The sequence below is a fragment of the Triticum aestivum genome, chromosome 7D (genome assembly GCF_018294505.1).
Source record: "Triticum aestivum cultivar Chinese Spring chromosome 7D, IWGSC CS RefSeq v2.1, whole genome shotgun sequence".
In the NCBI taxonomy this organism is placed as follows: Eukaryota; Viridiplantae; Streptophyta; class Magnoliopsida; order Poales; family Poaceae; genus Triticum; species Triticum aestivum.
The window spans coordinates 59,046,345-59,067,508 of record NC_057814.1 but is presented as its reverse complement, the minus strand read 5'-3'; positions in this window follow the sequence as shown (position 1 = coordinate 59,067,508).

The window sequence follows — 21,164 nt, the reverse complement described above, 5'->3', positions numbered from 1 at the left end:
GGTGACAGAGGGGGAACAGGCAGAGTGCGGCAGCACCACAATAGGCAAGCTTGCTAGCGCTGTTTGGCTGAAAGGATATTTCGCAGAATCTTCCGAACTATGGCAGCAGGGGTGGTTCTATATCAGCGAGCCGCGTGGCTCCAGGTGGGCGGTTGCACCTGGGTTCCAACCCGGCCCTCCATTTCGGCTTGCTTCATAGATCAATAAGGGATTGGACTGGGAATCAGTGGATGAAGTGCGAGCTCTGCAGAGTCGCATCCGAAGCCTTGCCGAGAAGGGCGTCGATCTTGTCGACGTTGTTCGAGTAATGCTAGTCCGCTGGACCCTGCCATGCCAGCGGCGGCCTCTTCGTATGTGGGAGTTTAATATAGAAGGACGGCAGACTCTTCAACACTTCTTTGGCAGTACGCACGAAGGAATGTGGGAATTATATTTCGGGAAACGAGAGCAATGGCCGAACACCACCGAAGATATTGGTCTTGACTGTAATCATCCGGACACCTCGGTAAGTATTCAATTTCCGAACACCTTTTATTCAAGCATCCTTTGACAAGATACTGAACAAACCGTCCCCTATACAGGACTGGATAAAGAAAGCGGTACTAATCTGGTGTCCGGCCCCCTTTCCCGAAGACTCAGCAAATGCCCTGCTGACGAGGATGCTGGCTCCGACACCGTACCAGGTGTCTGCGGAGGAGGGAGAGAACAAGCAGACTAGAGGTGACCTGTGCCCCAGAAATAGATCGGATGCCGTGTTCGGAGAAAACGAAACTCCTTGGCCCGAGGGAAAGGGTGCGGAAGAAGTGAACATCTCATTTTCTCATGGGAAGAAGAGGGCCGCCTCCGAAGATCAGGAGGGGAAGTCTCCTAAGAGAGGTGAAATGCCATCGTCGGGCAACTTGGGCCGGGCAAGTGATGGCGCCGTATAACTCTATGATGAGGACGAGCCTCCGGTCAAACCGTAAGTGAAGCGGGGTGCTTTAAGCACACCTTACTCTGTTCATGTTATCGAAGTAACATCTAATATATGTACATCCCCGCAGTTCGACGTCCAGTGTTCCTTAGCCATCCTCTTCCTCGGGAGATCTTCTTCCGGAGATGATGGAGAGTGGTACGCCTTCTCCAGCCTCCTCGCCCAACAGGGCGGACGACTTTGAGGTATCGTCCCGGAGGGCTCCTCCCGATCGAACAGTAGCACGGGTAACGGAGAAGGCGTTACCCGAAGGTGGTGCCTCTGACGCTCAGGGTTCAGGGGTCAAAAATGACGGCCCTGAACTGTCCGGTTTACAGCCAGAGACGATTCTGAAGGCAAGTAAGCGGATTCCTTCAAAGGAAGACCGTACCCCTGCGGCGGCTTCTGAAGACCCGGGAGTGCCGGAAATGCTGTCGGACATGCTACGACAAGCGTCCATCTCGGAGGAACACCGTGCCTTGATGGTTATGGTGGTCGAGAAGGTTCTATCTGCGAAGAGCGGATTGAACGAGGCTTTCACGAGCCTACTAAGAGGTTTCGAGTTTTGTGATGTAAATTTTCCAACTGTAATTTACTTGCAGAATGCACCTTTGTATAGATAGTAGCCCCTGAGACTCGGATTGCATTCCCAAGGAAGCGATCAGAGGATCAAAAAGATATTCTCAGGCACTGATCCTGATTTAATGTGAATACAGGCTGCCTCCCCCCTGGCGGCTACCCGAACTATGGAGGTTGCCGAACTGCAGCGAAAGCTGGATATTGCAGGGGATGACATTGCGTTGATCAACCGGCGTCTTGACGACTCGCAAGGTATATACTTCGAGCATTCCTTATGCCGACGCGCTTATAATGTAAGCCTGACGCTGAAAAAATTGTGTATGGAATATGCATGAATGCAGATGGTGCTGTCGCCGTTGAAGTTCTTTGGGTGGAGCTAGCCCGGGCCAAGGACCAGGCCCGATCTAGTAATGCGGCTGCCGAAAAGGCATTGGCTAAGCTAGGAGCGAACAAACAGCTCGGTGCCAGGATGAGGAGAAGGTATCCGCACTAGCGCTCGAATTAAAAAATGCTGCCAGCCGCTGTGAATGTCTTGAGAGGGAAAATGAAGCCAAGACAGCTGAACTTGATAAGGCCTTACGAGAGGCGAGTGAAGCGCGGTCTGAATCCAGGGCATCTCGTGAGGAGATTCGGCAGGCTGAGGAGATAGCAGCCATTAAGCCCTTTTTGCTTCAGACTAAGTTCGGTGATCCGGACTATGCTCAGCTGAACCAAATGTGGAGTTCTCCGGACGAGTTTTTAGACTTGCCGAAGAGTTCTTCATATGCGGTGTAGTTTTACCAAGCGCGAGAAGGGTATGCAATGGAGAAGCTTTTCTTGTCACAATTTGGCGCATCAAAGCGCCCTCTGTTGCTGAATGAACAGATGTGTCAATGGGACGAGCTTCATAGGATATCCGGCAACGCCATGAAGAACGTCATAGTTCGGTTGTGGCCAACTAAGCCTATTCCGAAGAGCTACTTCAGCTTGGTGCAGTGTCTTGTTGATGCAGTGCCACGTATCAACGCTGTGAAGCGATCGGCGTGCATTGAAGGTGCATGGATGGCCTTGGCCAGAGTCAAGACATTCTGGGGGAAGATGAAGGCCATCGATGTTGCGGCGAAGAGTCCACCCAAGGGCAAGGACCGTAATGACTCCGAGTATTATTTTAAGGATGTCCTGGAAGCTGCCCGCTTGGTAGAGGGTCAATGCTCGAAAAACATAATATTCGAGTGAGGTGTATGAGAATTGTAAAAGACAATTATATAACTAATATATGTTGATGCTTTGCGTAATAGCTTGTGCTCCTCCTGTGCGGCCGTTTTTAATAGAACTGAAAGTTTTCCAGTCGTCGGCTTCAGCCCCCTCGTAGGAAGTACGGGGGTGTTCGGAAAAGCATTTAATCACTCTTGATCCAATGTCTTGGTCCGTAAAGGAGGTGGTAATGCGGCGAACCAGGCAATCAGACTATAGGGCGTTAACACTTTCACTTAGCCATAGGAGTTTTATAGGTGGGGCAACGATATAGCCCCTGGTATGTGTGCGGCTTATTCCGATATGGCGCGTTACATATATGACCTGAAAAGGAGGTCCTTCATTTTATACGGAGGAATCACGAAAGATTCCAATAAGTCATCGACTGGTTGACCAGCTCGCGAAACATCATGACAGTCGGTTTTCGGCTTTCTCTACTGAGGTGCTTGACTAGATGAACCAGAAGCACAATCGCAGTAGTTCTCCCTTTACTACCCTAGCTGATAGAGCAGAACATAGGGTAGCAAACACAGGAGCCGGGCAACCCAATCATTGAGCCAAGACATGATTCGGAGCTGATGCATATAAGGCCAAATTCGCGACGCCGAAGTACGCTATAGAGCTGTTCGGACTTTGCTGGCGACTCATCTGTTCCCATACCGAGCCCCTGGCTATGGCGAGGTGCATCTGTAAAATAGCCGTTAGGGCCGTACTCGTTGTTGAAAGAATATGAAAGATTAGTTCAGATGATGTTTACTGGGGGCGGAGCGATATGCCAATGATAAATTTATATTTATAAAAGCCATAACCCCGGCTATTTGACGTGCTCGGGGTCGGGAATGGAGGAAAATGGCATATTACAGTCTCGAAATGAAGAGTACGGTCTACAAAAAGTTATTTTAGACCTCCTGTCGCACGTCTGTGCCGCCTGTCCTCGGGGAGGGGGAATCCTTTACGAAAGTAGCCCCTAGGTGAGTGTACGGATCCGAACTCCGATAGAGTCAGTTTTAGATGTTGTCCTTTTCGTCACCTGTTTTTAAGAGATAATGAAGAAAGAAATAAAAAGAAAACAGATAAAAACATTACGGGAATGCTTGCAGGGTTGTCCGTATTGTGCTTCCGCCGATGCCCATGGTATCTTGAGTGCGTAGTGATGTATGCGCGGTATAAACTTTGCCGGTATATGAGGTGGGCGGCGGAAGCCGAACTGCTATTTCCGTTCCGGGAGTGATCGATGTTTGGGGGGAAGTTGCCTCTGACCCGTGGTGTTTGTTTGATGAGCCGCTTCATCGTCCTTGTCGCCTGGCGGCCTCCTACCCTTGTGTTCGGCGTTGAGCTTGCCGGCCTGCTTGAAGACCCAACAGCTTCTGTTGGTATGATTAGATGCCTTATCAGGGTAGCCGTGGATGATCCGTCTAGGTTTGCCTTAAATGGCTTCTTCCGTTGATCGGGTTTGGGATCGCTAAATCCGGCGTCGACCGCTGTGTCGTGTGATCCTTCATTGTTATTGCGATTGTTGTGTTTGCTTTGTCGTGGTTTGCCGTTGCCGTCTCGGATTTCGGAAGTGCCCGGGTCGCTGGTGTTGTTGCTTCTAGGAGCGAGCCAGCTGTCTTCTCCCGCACAAAAGTGAGTCATAAAGGCGGTAAGGGTTGTCATGGATTTGGATGCTTCCTGACCGAGGTGGCGTCCTAGCCATTCATCCTAGACGCTGTGTTTGAAAGCCGCAAGAGCTTCCGCGTCCGAACAGTCGACAATTTGGTTCTTTTTAACTAAGAACCAAGTCCAAAGTGCCCTGGCTGACTCCCCGAGCTGCTGGACAATGTGACTTAAGTCATCGGCATCCGGTGCCCGGACATATGTTCCTTGGAAGTTGTCTCGAAAGGCGTCTTCCAAATCTTCCCAGCTGCCAATAGAATTTTCTGCCAGACTGTTTAGACAGTGCTGCGCTGGCCCTTTGAGCTTTAGGGGTAGGTATTTAATGGCATGAAGGTCATCTCCGCGAGCCTTGTGAATATGGAGGAGGAAATCCTCAATCCATACTACGGGATCTGTTGTTCCATCGTATGATTCGATGTTCATGGGTTTGAACCCGTCTGGAAATTCGTGCTCCATTACGTTGTTAGTGAAACAGAGAGGGTGTGCGGCTCCTCTGTGTTGGGCCACGTTGTGATATATGTCCGGAGGATTCCATTTGCGGTTTTTGGCCCGGGCGTGGCTGGGTCTGCTACGTCCGAATAGGTAGTCGTCGTCGTCTGTCGAGGCGTGTCCCGACGATCCGTAGATCAATCTTGCGTGTCCTGCTCTGCCATCCCAGTCTTGAGTATGCCCCCGTGTTGTCTTGTTCTTGCTTGTACGGTGAGGTGGGGTGGTACGGTGTTCGGCTTGAGTTGCTGCCTTATCCAGGGCGGGTTGTGGTCGAGCTGCCGCGTTGTGCGATGATGGTACGGGCTCCAGTGCCTTGCCATCGCACTGAGGTAGCCACCTACACTTCGGGTATCTTTTGGTTGGGCCAATAAGGCCCTATTCTTCGGTGGCCAGGACCTCGGTCCATCTATCATTGAGCAATTCTTGGCTCACTTGAAGCTGCAGCTGCTTCTTTCTTAGGCTCCTTGAAGTGGCTATTAGCCGGCGTTTGAAGCGCTCCTGCTTGAGAGGGTACTCAGGCACGATAAAATCTTCGTTGCCAAGGTTCTCCTCTTCCTCGGAGAGAGGAAGATAATTACTATCCTCCGAGTCTCCATACATGGCTTGTTCCTTAGGGCTAACTTGCCCGCTTTCCTTTTCCTCCTGTTCGGATTCTACCTTAACAGGGTCTTCATTGTTTTCGGCCTCGGCCGGAGTGGTATCTTCTCCGGTGCCGGTATTGTTTTCTCCTGAGCGGACGTGACTTAGAGCGGCACCTATGGCGCCGGCTTTTGGACTGTGCCCCAGGAGGTTTATCCTCAGCTGGATCCTCTTTGTCATCGTTATGAGCTTCTTTGGGTGTATCTGTCATACAAATGTTGTACCCGGAGGTGGTCGTCCAGCGTTTAGTGGATGGCGGGTTTTAACCTTGTTCGGCATCGTCGTCCATACCGTCGATGTCTTCGGAGTCGTAATCAAGCATGTCGGTTGGGTCCTCGATGGTGGCTATCAAGTGGGTGGCGGGTGGGAAGCAAAATTCTCTACCATCAGCCGCTAGTTTGAACCTGACATAGTTCGGCGGCAAGTCACCCGCCATGGATAGGTTTTTTAATGAGTTTAGGACATCGCCTATGGGCGAGTGCTGGAAGATGTCTACGGCGCTGAATTTGAAGATCGATAACCGATCAAGTTCGGTATATGCGGACTCGCAGGGTTCGGAACTTATCGCCGGAGACGAGTCCGGAGTTCCGGTGATGCAGATATCACATGAAGTTGAATCTGTGTGCAGCTCCAACGCTGCAGGATCGGCGGCCTTCCGTGGCGGGGTTGAGCTTCCCGTCCTCGGACGGCGCTATCTGCTCTAAATCTAAGGCCAGAGCTGTCACAGGAGCTATCTCCTGGATGTGGTCTGACGACAGGTTTGAGCCATGTTCGTCGAAGCGAAGTGGAGCGGTTGCCGCGGTCTCGAATCCGTCGAAGATCAAGTCTCCACGGACGTCCGCGACGTAGTTCAAACTCCCGAATCTGACCTGATGGCCAGGGACATAGCTATCGATCTGCTCCAGATGGCCAAGCGAGTTCGTCCGTAGTATAAAGCCGCCGAACACAAAAATCTGCCCGGGGAGGGAAGTTCCCTCTTGGACAGCGTCGCTATGGACGATTGAAGGAGCCATTAACCTCTTAAGGACGACACAGTGGAACTCTCAATGAAAGCACCAATATCGGTGTCAAAACCGACGGATCTCGGGTAGGGTGTCCCAAACTGTGCGTCTAAGTTCGATGGTAACAGGAGACGGGGGACACGACGTTTACCCAGGTTCGGGCCCTCTCTATGGAGGCAATACCCTACTTCCTGCTTGGTTGATCTTGATGAATATGAGTATTACAAGAGTTGATCTACCATGAGATCGTAATGGCTAAACCCTAGAGGCCTAGCTTGTATGACTATGATAATGAGTATCCGCCTATCTGGACCATGCTCTCCGGTTTATATAGACACCGGAGAGATCTAGGGTTACATGGAATCGGTCACATAAAAAGGAATCTACATGGTTGATCGCCGTAGCTTGCCTTCCACACCAAGGAGAGTCTTGTCCGGACACGGGTGCAGTCTTCGGTCTTCGTATCTTCACAACCCATCAGTCCGGCCCATGGCTAACAGGCCGGACGCCCGAGGACCCCTTAGCCCAGGACTCCCTCAGGGAGTCCTACTCCTACTAGGAGGAGGACTCCTCGTCTCCTGGCTCACCCCATGGGCCAGCCGGCCTCCCCCTTGCTCCGTTATATACGGGGGTAGGGGGGGTGCCCTAGAACACACAAGTTTATTGTTTCCAGCCGTGTGCGGTGCCCCCCTCCACCATAATCCACCTAGGTCATACTGGCGTAGTGCTTAGGCGAAGCCCTGTGCCGGTAGCTTCACCATCACCGTCATCACACCGTCGTGCTAACGAAACTCTCCCTCGACACTCTGCTGGATCATGAGTTCATGGGACGTCACCGAGCTGAACGTGTGCAGATCACGAAGGTGCCATACTTTCGGTACTAGGATCGGTCGATCATGAAGACGTACGACTACATCAACTGCGTTGTCATAACACTTGTGCTTAAGGTCTACGAGGGTACATGGACCACACTCTCCCCTCTCGTTGCTATGCATCACCATGATCTTGCGTGTGCGTTGGAAATTTTTGAAATTACTACGTTTCCCAACAGTGGTATCAGAGCCGAGTCTATGCGTAGATATTATATGCACGAGTAGAACACAAGTGAGTTGTGGGAGATAATAGTCATACTGCTTACCAGCATGCCATACTTTGATTCGGCGGTATTGTTGGATGAAGCGGGCCGGACCGACATTACGCATACGCTTACGCGAGACTGGTTCTACCGACGTGTTTCGCACACAGGTGGCTGGCGGGTGTCAATTTCTTCAACTTTAGTTGAATCGAGTGTGTCTATGTCCGGTCCTTGTTGAAGGTTAAAATAGCACATACTTGACGAAAAATCGTTGTGGTTTTGATGCGTAGGTAAGAACGGTTCTTGCTCAGCCCGTAGGAGCCACGTAATACTTGCAACAACAAAGTATAAGACGTCTAACTTGTTTTTGCAGGGCATGTTGTGATGTGATTTGGTCAAGACATGATGCTAAATTTTATTGTATGAGATGATCATGTTTTGTAACAGAGTTAGCGGCAACTGGCAGGAGCCATATGGTTGTCGCTTTATTGTATGAAATGCAATCGCCATGTAATTGCTTTACTTTATCACTAAGTGGTAGCGATAGTCGTAGAAGCAATAGTTGGCGAGATGACAACGATGCTACGATGGATATCAATGTGTCGCGCCGGTGACGATGGTGATCATGACGGTGCTTTGGAGATGGAGATCAAAGGCACAAGATGATGATGGCCATATCATATCACTTATATTGATTGCATGTGATGTTTATCCTTTATGCATCTTATTTTGCTTAGTTCGACGGTAGCATTATAAGATGATCTCTCACTAAATTTCAAGGTACAGGTGTTCTCCCTGAGTATGCACCATTGCGAAAGTTCATCGTGCCGAGACACCACGTGATGATCGGGTGTGATAAGCTCTACGTTCACATACAATGGGTGCAAGCCAGTTTTGCACACGCGGAATACTCGAGTTAAACTTGACGAGCCTAGCATATGCAGATATGGCATCGGAACACTGGAGACCGAAAGGTCGAGCGTGATTCATATAGTAGATATGATCAACATAGTGATGTTCACCATTGAAAACTACTCCATCTCACGTGATGATCGGACAAGGTTTAGTTGATTTGGATCACAAGATCACTTAGATGATTAGAGTTCTTAAGTAATATGATTAATTGAACTTTAATTTATTCTGAACTTAGTCCTGGTAGTATTAGCATATCTATGTTGTAGATCAATAGCTCGCGATGTAGCTCCCCATTTATTTTTTATATGTTCCTAGAGAAATATAAGTTGAAAGATTATAGTAGCAATCATGCAGACTTGGTCCGTGATCTGAGGATTTTCCTCATTGTTGCACAGAAAAATTATGTCCTTGATGCACCGCTAGGTGACAGAACTATTGCAGGAGCACATGCAGATGTTATGAACGTTTTGACAAGCTCGGTATGATGACTACATGATAGTTTAGTGCACCATGCTTTACGTCTTAGAACCGGGACTTCAAAAATGTTTTGAACGCCACGGAGCATATAAGATGTTCCAAGAGTTGAAATTGGTATTTCATACTCATGCCCGTGTCAAGAGGTATGAGACCTCTGACAGTACTTTGCCTACAAGATGGAGGAGAATAGCTCAACCAGTGAGCATGTGCTCAGATTGTCTGAGTACTACAATCGCTTGAATCAAGTGGGAGTTAATCTTCCAGATAAAATGGTGATTGACAGAGTTCAATAGTCACTATCACCAAGTTACTAGAACTTCGTGATGAACTATAATATGCAAGGGATAACGAAAATGATTCCCGAGCTCTTCGTGATGCTGGAATCGACGAACGTAGAAATCAAGAAAAGCATCAAATGTTGATGGTTGACATGACAACTAGTTTCAAGTAAAAGGGAAAGGGAAAGAAAGGGAACTTCAAGAAGAATGGCAAGCAAGTTTCCACTCCCATGAAGAAGCCCAAAGCTAGACCCAAGCCTGAAACTGAGTGCTTCTACTGCAAAGGAAATGGTCACTGAAAGCGGAGCTGCCCCAAATACTTGGCGTATAAGAAGGATGGCAAAGTGAACAAAAGTATATATGATATACATGTTATTAATATGTACTTTACTAGTGTTCATAATAGCCCCTGGGTATTTGATACTGGTTCAGTTGCTATCACTACTAGGGAAAACCCTAGCAATAGCGCGGGAATAATGCCTATCAGTAGCGTCGGGTAGGGCTCTACTAGTAAGGCGCTACAGCTAAAGGTAAGTAGTACCGTCTGTTAACCCAGCTACTGCTATATCGACTTAGTAGTAGCGCTTTCACTGAAGAGCGCTACTAGTAATTACTAGTAGCGCTTCCCCCAGTCCGTGCTATTAATATTATTCCGTATTTCACTTTTATTTCATGTTGTATTCATACACCTTTATACAAGTTTTCATACAACAACAATTTAGAGATTGCTTTTACATCATAATGAGTTATTGCATCACAGGGTGAAAGTGGACTAGTTTCAAGTGGATGGACATACACTTGAAACTAATCCGCGGTTCTTTCACCCAATAATATAATAAAAATCATCGTTGTCATACCATTAACAACTTATCATCATAATACATCATTGTCATATAAAACCTCCTCATGATCATCGTTTTCATCAATGAGACATCACATAGCAAGTTGGTCACTAGTCATAATCACAACTACTCCTCATCACCAACTCTAACACATTGTACCACATAATAAACATATGGTACCTCATAGGACCTACTACATTCTCTTAGGACCTACTATATTCTCTAAGGTAAAATAGCAACAAAAAAAGATAGCCCCTGACTCTGCATTATGGAGAATGGAGATTATCCTGTCTCCAATTCTTGCCTTTCGCAATGTTGCTTCCAAGAAACTCCTTACGACTGTCCAAACATTTTTTCCATTCTTTGATTAGCATGTGTTCACCGGTTTTAGAAATCCGATATGCACAAGTGAGATCCGAAGGATGACCTGGCTGTATGTTCAGAACCTCAAGGTGACCATTCTGATACATCAGATGAGGCACACAATCCATCGGGATTTTCTGTTGAAAAACATAGTAACAACTTCGTAGTTAGCAATGATGTACTAGTTTTAGAAGTATGCAAAAGATGCAAAGATGTCGTAATAGTAGAAAATCTTACCAGGGTATCTCCATAGAAGTTACCGTGGTTCAACACGTGCACTAGTGGCACGTATTCACCATAATTTGGAGGTGTTCGATAATAGGTATTTTAATTCTCAAGATCAGTACAAAATGCGATCAGATGATTTTTCTCCATATAAGTTAATTCGGAGCCATCGGTGTAGTGGGTTTTGTCTACCATCTTCCGCACATTCTTTGAAGAATGAAAATAATCTGTCAACTATTTTGAAATAAACAATACAAATTAGTTAATAACTATGTTTGAGAAACTCAAATAGCGGGAGAATCAGAAGCATATTAACAAGGACCCAAATGTCCATATTGTTTTGCTCGACGTCAGGATCACCAAGATCCATGGTAACAAGCATACCCTCATAAAAACCACACATCTTGCAAAGTGCTTCCCAATTTTGGCAACCAAAATGGGTTACGCTCTGAGAATTATACATATTTACTTCAAAATCCATATCATGATGGGTCCTTAGGTGTATTTTCTTTGTTTCCATACTTTCATGGTCTTCAAACCCATCCTCTCCAAGACATAGCGTCTTGCATAGCACGGGATAAGCTAGTCGAATTGCAAAAGATGAAAAGTACACGTTGAAATAGTTGAAGTCGTGCTTAATTACGAAAAAAACACTTGTCATCATTGCGTACCGTTTCAACATCGAAGGTCTCCTCGAGCTTAATGCTGAAGCGCCGATCTCCGTCTAGGTCAAGGAACCTGTCGCACATTCCTCGGTCGTCGTGGCACCAGTCTTTCTCCCCAGGGAGACATTCGTCGTCCGAGTACGACATTTCCTACGCTCGTAATTGAAAGATTAAACTTGTACAATTAAATATATGTACTAAAAAACCTAAATTAGATCATTATTATTCATCACGGGTTGACTACCGGTCTGTCGAAATGTCGTTTAATTATTTTTCGAGAAAATCCAGGCCACTCGATATTTCCTACATATTCTAGCACAAGTCATGCCAAAATTCACGGAAAAATCTGGCATGACCTTTGCTAAAAAGGACATATCAAGCGCCTGAAATTTGTCGGAATGGAAATTAATCAACACTCCGGCAAAACATAGGCCACTCGGAGGTGTAACCTGAACATGACCGGCCACTTGGGCAACCACATATCCTATTTGAGCAACACAAGATATACATGTTTTTATCTACATCATATCTTATAGGACTCATATTGACATGCATATTTGGCTGGTCTCACCTCGAGGTCGGAGGGGGTCGGTGACGGGGACGACGGCGGGGAAGATGGAGGGGCTCCTTGATTTCTGCAAAAACAAAAACCCTATAAGTTATCACTAATACATCCCGAATAATTACTTAAACTAAAAAAATAACAACAAATATGACATGTTCAACTAGTTCTATTAATTCAACTAGTTCTTACTAAACATAAACTTACTATAAATAGAAAAATACTAGTTCTTTCTAAAGATAAACTAGTTCAACTAGTTATATTAATTTTCTTACTAAAAATACATTAGTTCTATTAATTCAACTAGTTCAACTAGTTATTAATTTACTTACTAAACTAGTTCAACTAAAACTAAACTAGTTCAACTAGTTTATTAATTTACTTACTAATTATTTTAAACACTTACTAAAAACAGTAAAAAAAACTACATTATACAGTAGTAAAAAACATCTACTATTAACCATACTGTCCTAGTTAACTAGTACCATCACTACTCCTAATTAACATCTACTACTACTAAAAATCATTATCTATGAACCCTAAATTAACATCTACTACTACTAAAAAACATCTACTAACTAAGCAGAGAGAGAGGGGGTGGGGGAGGGGTGGCGGGCTTACAGAGAAGGGAGAGACGGTGGCGGGGAGGTGCTCGGCGACGGAGAGGTAGGGGCGGCGAGGGCGGACTCGGGATCAGGAGGCGGCGGTCCTGGGCGGGCTTGAGCGGTGGCGGTGAGGTCGAGGGCGGCGACGGTGAGGTCGAGAGCGGCGGCGGGCGGCGGTGGTGAGGGCAGGCTCGGGCGGCGGCGACAGAGGAGTAGGGGGACAGGCGGGGGGAAGGAGGACTTAGCAAAATTTTGAGCCCGCGGGTGGTTAAGTCGAACTAGCAGTAGCACACTTTAGGAAACGCGCGTTTTAGGGAAAAACGCTACTGCTAAGTCTAAGCACACATCAAAAATATACATTGGTCATCGTTGATCTTTTTGTGTAGGATCTAAATAGTCAACATGAATCCTCACAGTACCTGTATAGGCACTGGTGAAGATTCATATTGCAGCCACAAATCCTACACATATAGTTCAATGAAGACTTGGTGCTCAACATAGTTTGAGAAGTAACATATTTAAGGTGGTAAACACCTTGTTCCCTTAGCAGTATGGGACTAAACTTAATTAGGTGCAATACTTAGCAGCAACGAGTTTTGAAGAAAAACGCTGCTAGTAAGTACTTTAGCAGTAGCGCGTCCTGGGAAGGGCGCTACTACTATATCTAGCCTGGAGACAACGCCGTGACAATTATAGTAGTAGCGCTTGTTTCACCTAGAGCGCTACTGCTACTGGGTTATTAGTAGCGCGGTTTCCTGAAGCTCGCTACTGCTAATTAGCAGTAGCGTTTGTTTTTAAACCGCGCTGCTGCTAAGATTCTATGTATAAGGTTTTCCATAGTAGTGTATGATTAGTAACTCGAAATAGGAGTTACAAAATGAACAAAGACTAGTTGAGGGCAAGGTGACGATGTGTGTTGCAAGAGATTCCAAGGTTGATAAGATCACCATCGCACACTCCCTTTACCTTCGGGATTAGTGTTGAACCTAAATAAATGTTATTTGGTGTTTGCGTTAAGCATAATATGATTGGATCATGTTTATTGCAATACAGTTATTCATTTAAATCAAAGAATAATTGTTATTCTGTTTACATGAATAAAACCTTCTGTGGTCATACACCCAAGGTGAATGGTTTATTGAATCTCGATCGTAGTGATAAACATATTCATAATATTGATGCAAAAAGATGCAAAGTTGATAATAATAGTGCAACATATTTGTGGCACTGCCGTTTAGGTCATATTGGTGTAAAGCGCGTGAAGAAACTCCATGCTGATGGGCTTTTGGAATCACTTCATTATGAATCTCTTGATGCTTGCGAACCATGCCTCATGGGCAAGATGACTAAGACTCCGTTCTCCGGAACAATGGAGCGAGCAATAGACTTGTTGAAAACAATACATACTGATGTATGCGGTCCGACGAGTGTTGATGCTCGCGGCGGGTATCGTTATTTTCTTACCTTCATAGATGATTTGAGCAGATATGGGTATATCTACTTGATGAAACATAAGTCTGAAACATTTGAAAAGTTCAAAGAATTTCAGAGTGAAGTCGAAAATCATCGTAATAAGAAAATAAAGTTTCTACGATCCGATTGTGGAGGAGAATATTTGAGTTACGAGATTGGACTTCATTTGAAACAATGCAGAGTAGTTTTGCAACTCACGCCACCTGGAACACCACAGCGTAATGGTGTGTCCGAACGTCGTAGCCGTACTTTATTAGATATGTCTCTTACCGATTTACTACTATCGTTTTGGGGTTATACATTAGAGACAGCTGCATTCACGTTAAATAGGGCATCGTCCAAAATCCGTTGAGATGACACCGTTTGAACTGTGGTTTAGCGTGAAACCTAAGTTGTCATTTCTTAAAGTTTGGGTTTGCGATGCTTATGTGAAAAAGTTTCAGCCTGATAAACTCAGACCCAAATCGGAAAAGTGTGTCTTCATAAGGATACCCAAAATAAACTGTTGGGTACACCTTCTATCACGGATCCGAAGGCAAGATCTTTGTTGCTAAGAGTGGATCCTTTCTAGAGAAGGAGTTTCTCTCGAAAGAAGTGAGTGGGAGGAAAGTAGAACTTGATGAGGTAATTGTACCAACTCCCGAATTGGAAAGTGGTTCATCATAGAAATTAGTTCCAGTGATGCCTACACCAACTAGTGACGAAGCTAATGATAATGATCGTGAAACTTCGGATCAAGTTACAACCAAACCTCGTAGGTAAACCAGAGCACGTTCCGCACCAAAGTGGTATGGTAGTCCTGTTCTAGAAGTCATGTTACTAGACCATGACAAACCTGCGAACTATGAGGAATCGATGATGAGCCCAGATTCCGCGAAATGGCTTGAGGCCATGAAATCTGAGAACAAAGTATGGACTTTGGTTGAGTTGCCCGATGATCGGCAAGTCATAGAAAATAAATGGATCTTCAAGAGGAAGACGGATGCTGATAGTAGTGTTACTATCTACAGAGCTAGACTTGTCGAAAAAGGTTTTTGATAAAGTTCAAGGTGTTGACTACGATGAGATTTTCTCACTCGTACCGATGCTTAAGTCTGTCTGAATCATGTTAGCAAATTGCCACATTTTATGAAATCTAGCAAATGGATGTCAAAAACTACATTCCTTAATGGATTTCTTAAAGAAAGTTGTATATGATGCAACCAGAAGGTTTTTTCGATCCTAAAGGTGCTAACAAAATGTGCAAACTCCAGCGATCCATCTATGGACTGGAGAAAGCATCTCGGAGTTGGAATATACGCTTTGATACGGACTTGCGGTGAAGCCTATATTTACAAGAAAGTGAGTGGGAGCACTACAACATTTCTGATAAGTATATGTGAATGACATATTGTTGATTGGAAATAATGTAGAATTTTTCTGGAAAGCATAAAGGAGTTTTTGAAAGGAGTTTTTCAAAGAAAGACCTCGGTGAAGCTACTTACATATTGAGCATCAAGATCTATAGAGTTAGATCAAGACGCTAGATAAGTTTTTTCAATGAGTACATACCTTCACAAGATTTTGAAGTAGTTCAAAATGGAACATTCAAAGAAGGAGTTCTTGCCTGTGTTGCAAGGTCTGAAATTGAGTAAGACTCAAAGCCCGACCACGACAGAAGATAGAAAGAGAATGAAAGTCATTCCTTATGCCTCGGCCATAGGTTCTATAAAGTATGCCATGCTGTGTAACAGATCTATTGTATACCATACACTAAGTTTGGCAAGGGAGTACAATAGTGATCTAGGAGTAGATCACTGGACAACGGTCAAAATTATCCTTAGTGGAATAAGGATAAGTTTCATGATTATGGAGGTGACAAAAGGTTCGTCATAAAGGGTTATGTCGATGCAAGTTTTGACACTGATCCAGATGACTCTAAGTCTCAATCTGGATACATATTGAAAGTGGGAGCAATTAGCTAGAGTAGCTCCGCGCAGAGCATTGTTGACATTGAAATTTGCAAAATACATACGGATCTGAATATGGCAGACCCGTTGACTAAACTTCTCTCACAAGCAAAACATGATTACAACTTAGTACACTTTGGGTGTTAATCACATGGCGATGTGAACTAAGATTACTGACTCTAGTAAACCATTTGAGTGTTGGTCACATGGTGATGTGAACTATGGGTGTTAATCACATAGTCATGTGAACTATTTGTGTTAAATCACATGGTGATGTGAACTAGATTATTGACTCTAGTGCAAGTGGGAGACTGAAGGAAATATGCCCTAGAAACAATAATAAAGTTATTATTTATTTCCTTATTTCATGATAAACTTTTATTATTCATGCTAGAATTGTATTAACCGGAAACTTAGTACATGTGTGAATACATAGACAAAACAAAGTTTCCCTAGTATGCCTCTACTTGACTAGCTCGTTTATTAAAGATGGTTATGTTTCCTAACCATAGACATGTGTGTTGTCATTTGATGAGCGGGATCACATCATTAGGTGGAGGATGTGATGGACAAGAACCATTCGTTAGCTTAGCATTATGATCGTTACAGTTTCATTGCTACTACTTTCTTCATGACTTATACATGTTCCTCAGACTATGAGATTATGCAGCTCCCGAATAGCGGAGCAACACCTTCTGTGTTATCAAACGTCACAACGTAACTGGGTGATTATAAAGATGCTCTAGAGGTGTCTCCGATGGTTTTTGTTGAGTTGGCATAGATCGAGATTAGGATTTGTCACTCCGTGTATCGGAGAGGTATGTCTGGGCCCTCTCGGTAATGCACATCACTATAAACCTTGCAAGCAATATGAATAATGAGTTAGTTGCGGGATGATGCAATATGGAATGAGTAAAGAGACTTGCTGGTAACGAGATTGAACTAGGTATTGAGATACCGACGATCGAATCTCGGGCAAGTAACATACCGATGACAAAGGGAACAACGTATGTTGTTATGCGGTTTGATCGATAAAGATCTTCGTAGAATATGTGGGAGCCAATATGAACATCCAGGTTCCTCTATTGGTTATTGACCGGAGACATGTCTCGGTCATGTCTACATAGTTCTCGAACCCGTAGGGTCCGCATGCTTAACGTTCCGTGACGATCGATATTATGAGTTTATGTGTTTATTAGCTATACAATTTCACCCGTGGGTGGGGCTGTTCCGAAGATAATTCAGAGTCCCGGATGTGATCACGGACATGACGAGGAGTCTTGAAATGGTCGAGACATAAAGATTGATATATTGGACGGCTATATTCGGACACCGGAAGTGTTCCGGGTCATTTTGGAGAAAATCGGAGTGCCGGAGTGTTACCGGAACCCCCCCCCCGGAGAACTAATGGGCCACATGGGCCTTAGTGGAGAGAGAGAGGGCCGGCCAGGGCAGGCCGCGCGCCCCCTCCCCCTCTGGTCCGAATTGGACTATGGAAGGGGGGCCCTTTCCTTCTCCCTCTCCTCCTTCCTTTTCCCCTCCTAGTAGGAGTAGGAAAGGGGAGTCCTACTCCTACTTGGAGAAGGACTCCTCCTCTCCTAGCGAGCCCCAAGGGCCGGCTGGCCTCCCCCCTTGCCCCTTTATATACAGGGGCAGGGGGCACCCTAGAACACACAAGTTGACTGTTTCCATCCGTGTGCGGTGCCCCTCTCCACCATAATCCACCTTGGTCATATCGTCGTAGTTCTTAGGCAAAGCCCTGCGCCGGTAGCTTCATCATCACCGTCATCACGCCATCGTGCTGACGAAACTCTCCCTTGACACTCTGCAAGATCATGAGTTTGTGGGACGTCACCGAGCTGAACGTGTGCCGATCGCGGAGGTGCCGTACTTTCGGTACTAGGATCGGTCGATCGTGAAGATATAAGACTACACAACCGCGTTGTCATAACGCTTCCGCTTATGGTCTACGAGGGTACATGGACAACTCTCACTCTCGTTTCTATGCATCACCATGATCTTGCGTGTGCGTAGATTTTTTTTGAAATTACGACGTTTCCCAACAGTTTTATCACTAGTTTAGTTTATAAAAGAAAACTACAAAAAAAATTGAATTGAGGGTGCCTCATATGCTTCATCTTTTTAATATCTTTCGTGAAAATAATGGAAAGGAAAATTGGGCTCAAGTGCTAGAAGAAGAATGCATTAGAATGTTTGGCACTAAATCTTTATTTGATGAGCATGATTGCAATGTTGTTAGGATGAATTCCTTGAATATCCATGATGCTAATGATATGCAAAGCCACAAGCTTGGGGATGCTATGTTTGATGAAGATGATATTTTTAGTCCCCCAAGTTTTGATGAGAATATTTATTTTGATGATAGCATGCCTCCTATTTATGATGAGTATATTTCTGAAAGTGGGTTTGGAAAAGTGTCAACTTTAGGAAGTAATGATTCCACTATTTTGGAGGGTGTTGAATCTTATAGTGATAATTATGAAAGTGGATTTGAAGAGGTCATGACTTTATTTAGTGATGAATCCACTATTTCGGAAGAGGTTCCAATTGATTATGAGAACAAAGTTGCTACCTATGATGATGATTGTGATGACATGTATGCTATAAAGAACAATGATAACCATGAAACTTGTCATCATGATTTTAATTTTCAATTGGATTATGCCTCACATGGTAGTTATTTTGTTGATTTTGCTCCCACTACTATTCATGAGAAGAAATTTGCTTATGTGGCGAGTAATAAAAATTCTATGCTTGTAGATCATGAAAAGATTGCTTTATGTGATCGTTATATTGTTGAATTCATTCATGATGCTACTGAAAATTATTATGAGGGAGGAATATATGCTTGTTGGAATTGCAATAATATCAAGTTTCCTCTCTATGTTCTTAAAATCTTGAAGTTATGCTTGTTTTGCTTTCCTATGCTAGTTGATTCTTGTTCCCATAAATTGTTTGCTCACAAAATCCCTATGCATAGGAAGTGGGTTAGAATTAAATGTTCTAGTCATATCCCTCAAGATTCTCTCTTTATGTTTCAATTCTTACCTTTTATGTGAGCATCATTGAAATCTTATGCCTAGCTAGGGGCATAAAAGTATAGCACTTGTTGGGAGGCAACCCAATGAATAAAATTTATTTTTTCTTTTTATTTTCTGTTCTTGTGTGTTTACACAGTTATGCTACTGTTATGCTTGTGTTTCTTATGTTTTAATTAGTGTTTGTGCCAAGTAGAACCAATAGGATCTTCTTGGGTGATAGCTGTTTGATCTCGCTGAAAAAGACAGAAACTTTGTGCTCACGAAAATAATTGTTAAAAATCACCAGCACGTGATAAAATGCCAATTCTTTTTCCAGAAGATCAATATACAAATTATCCAGGTGTTCCTAGTTTTTCAGAATTTTTGGAGTTCCGAAAGTATTCGAACAAATCAGATTGCTACAGACTGTTCTGTTTTTGACAGATTCTGTTTTCTATGTGTTGTTTGCTTATTTTGATGAATCTATGAGTAGTATAGGAGGGTATGAACCATAGAGAAGTTTGAATACAGTATATATTACACCAATATAAATATAGAATGATTTAACAACAGTATCAAAAGTGGTGATTTATTTTCTTATACTACGGAGCTCACGAGTTTTCTGTTAAGTTTTGTGTTGTGAAGTTTTCAAGTTTTCGGTAAAGATTTGATGGACTATGGAATAAGGAGTGGCAAGAGCCTAAGATTGGGGATGCCCAAGGAACCCCAAGGTAATATTCAAGGACAACCAAGAGCCTAATATTGGGGTTTCCCCGGAAGGCATCCCCTCTTTCGTCTTCATTCATCGGTAACCTTACTTGGAGCTATATTTTGATTCACCACATGATATGTGTTTTGCTTGGAGCGTCATTTTATTTTCTTTTGTTTTGCTTGCTGTTTGAATAAAATACCAAGGTCTGAAATTCTTAAATGTTAGAGACTCTTCACATAGTTACATAATTATTCGACTACTCATTGATCTTCACTTATATCTTTTGGAGTAGTTTGTCATTTGCTGTAGTGCTTCACTTAAATCTTTTAAGAGCATGACGGTGGTTTTATTTTGAAGAAATAGATGAACTCTAATGCTTAAATTATATTATTTTGAGAGTCTTAAACATCATGGTAATTTGCGTAGGTTATGAATTTAGTCCCAATATGATAGGCATCCAAGAGGGATATAATAAAAACTTTCGTATAAAGTGCGTTGAATACTATGAGAAGTTTGATTATTTATGATTGTTTTGAGATGTGAAGATGGTGATATTAGAGTCATGCTAGTAGATAATTGTGAATTTGAGTAATACTTGCGTTGAGGTTTGAAAGTCCCGTAGCATGCACGTATGGTAACCGTTGTGTAAAATTTTTGAAGCATGAGGTGTTTCTTTGATTGTCTTCCTTATGAGTTGCGGTCGGGGATGAGCGATGGTCTTTTCCTACCAATAATCTATCCCCCTAGGAGCATGCGCGTAGTGCTTGGTTTTGATGACTTGTAGATTTTTGCAATAAGTATGTGAGTTCTGTATGACTAATGTTGATTCCATGGATTATACGCACTCTCACCCTTCCACCATTGCTAGCCTCTCTTGTGCTGCGCAAATTTCGTCGGTACCATACACCCACCATATACCTTCCTCAAAACAAGCACCATACCTACCTATGGCATTTCCATAGCCATTCTGAGATATATTGCCATGCAACTGTCCACCGTTCTGTCTATTATGACACGCTCCATCGTTGTCATATTGCCTTGCATGATCATGTAGTTGACATTGTATTTGTGGCAAAGCCACCATTCATAATTTTTTCTTACATGTCACTCTTAATTCATTGCACATCCCGGTACACCGCCGGAGGCACTCATATAGAGTCATATTTTGTTCTAAGTATCGATTTGTAATCCTTGAGTTGTAAATAAATAGAAGTGTGATGATCATCATTATTAGAGCATTGTCCCGTGTGAGGAAATAAAAAAAGAGAGGCCAAATAAGCCAATGAAAAAAAAGAGTCCAAAGAAGCCAAAAAAATGAGAGAGAAAAAGAGAGAAGGGACAATGCTACTATCCTTTTACCACACTTGTGCTTCAAGTTGCACCATGATCTTCATGATAGAGAGCCTCTTATTTTGTCACTTTCATATACTAGT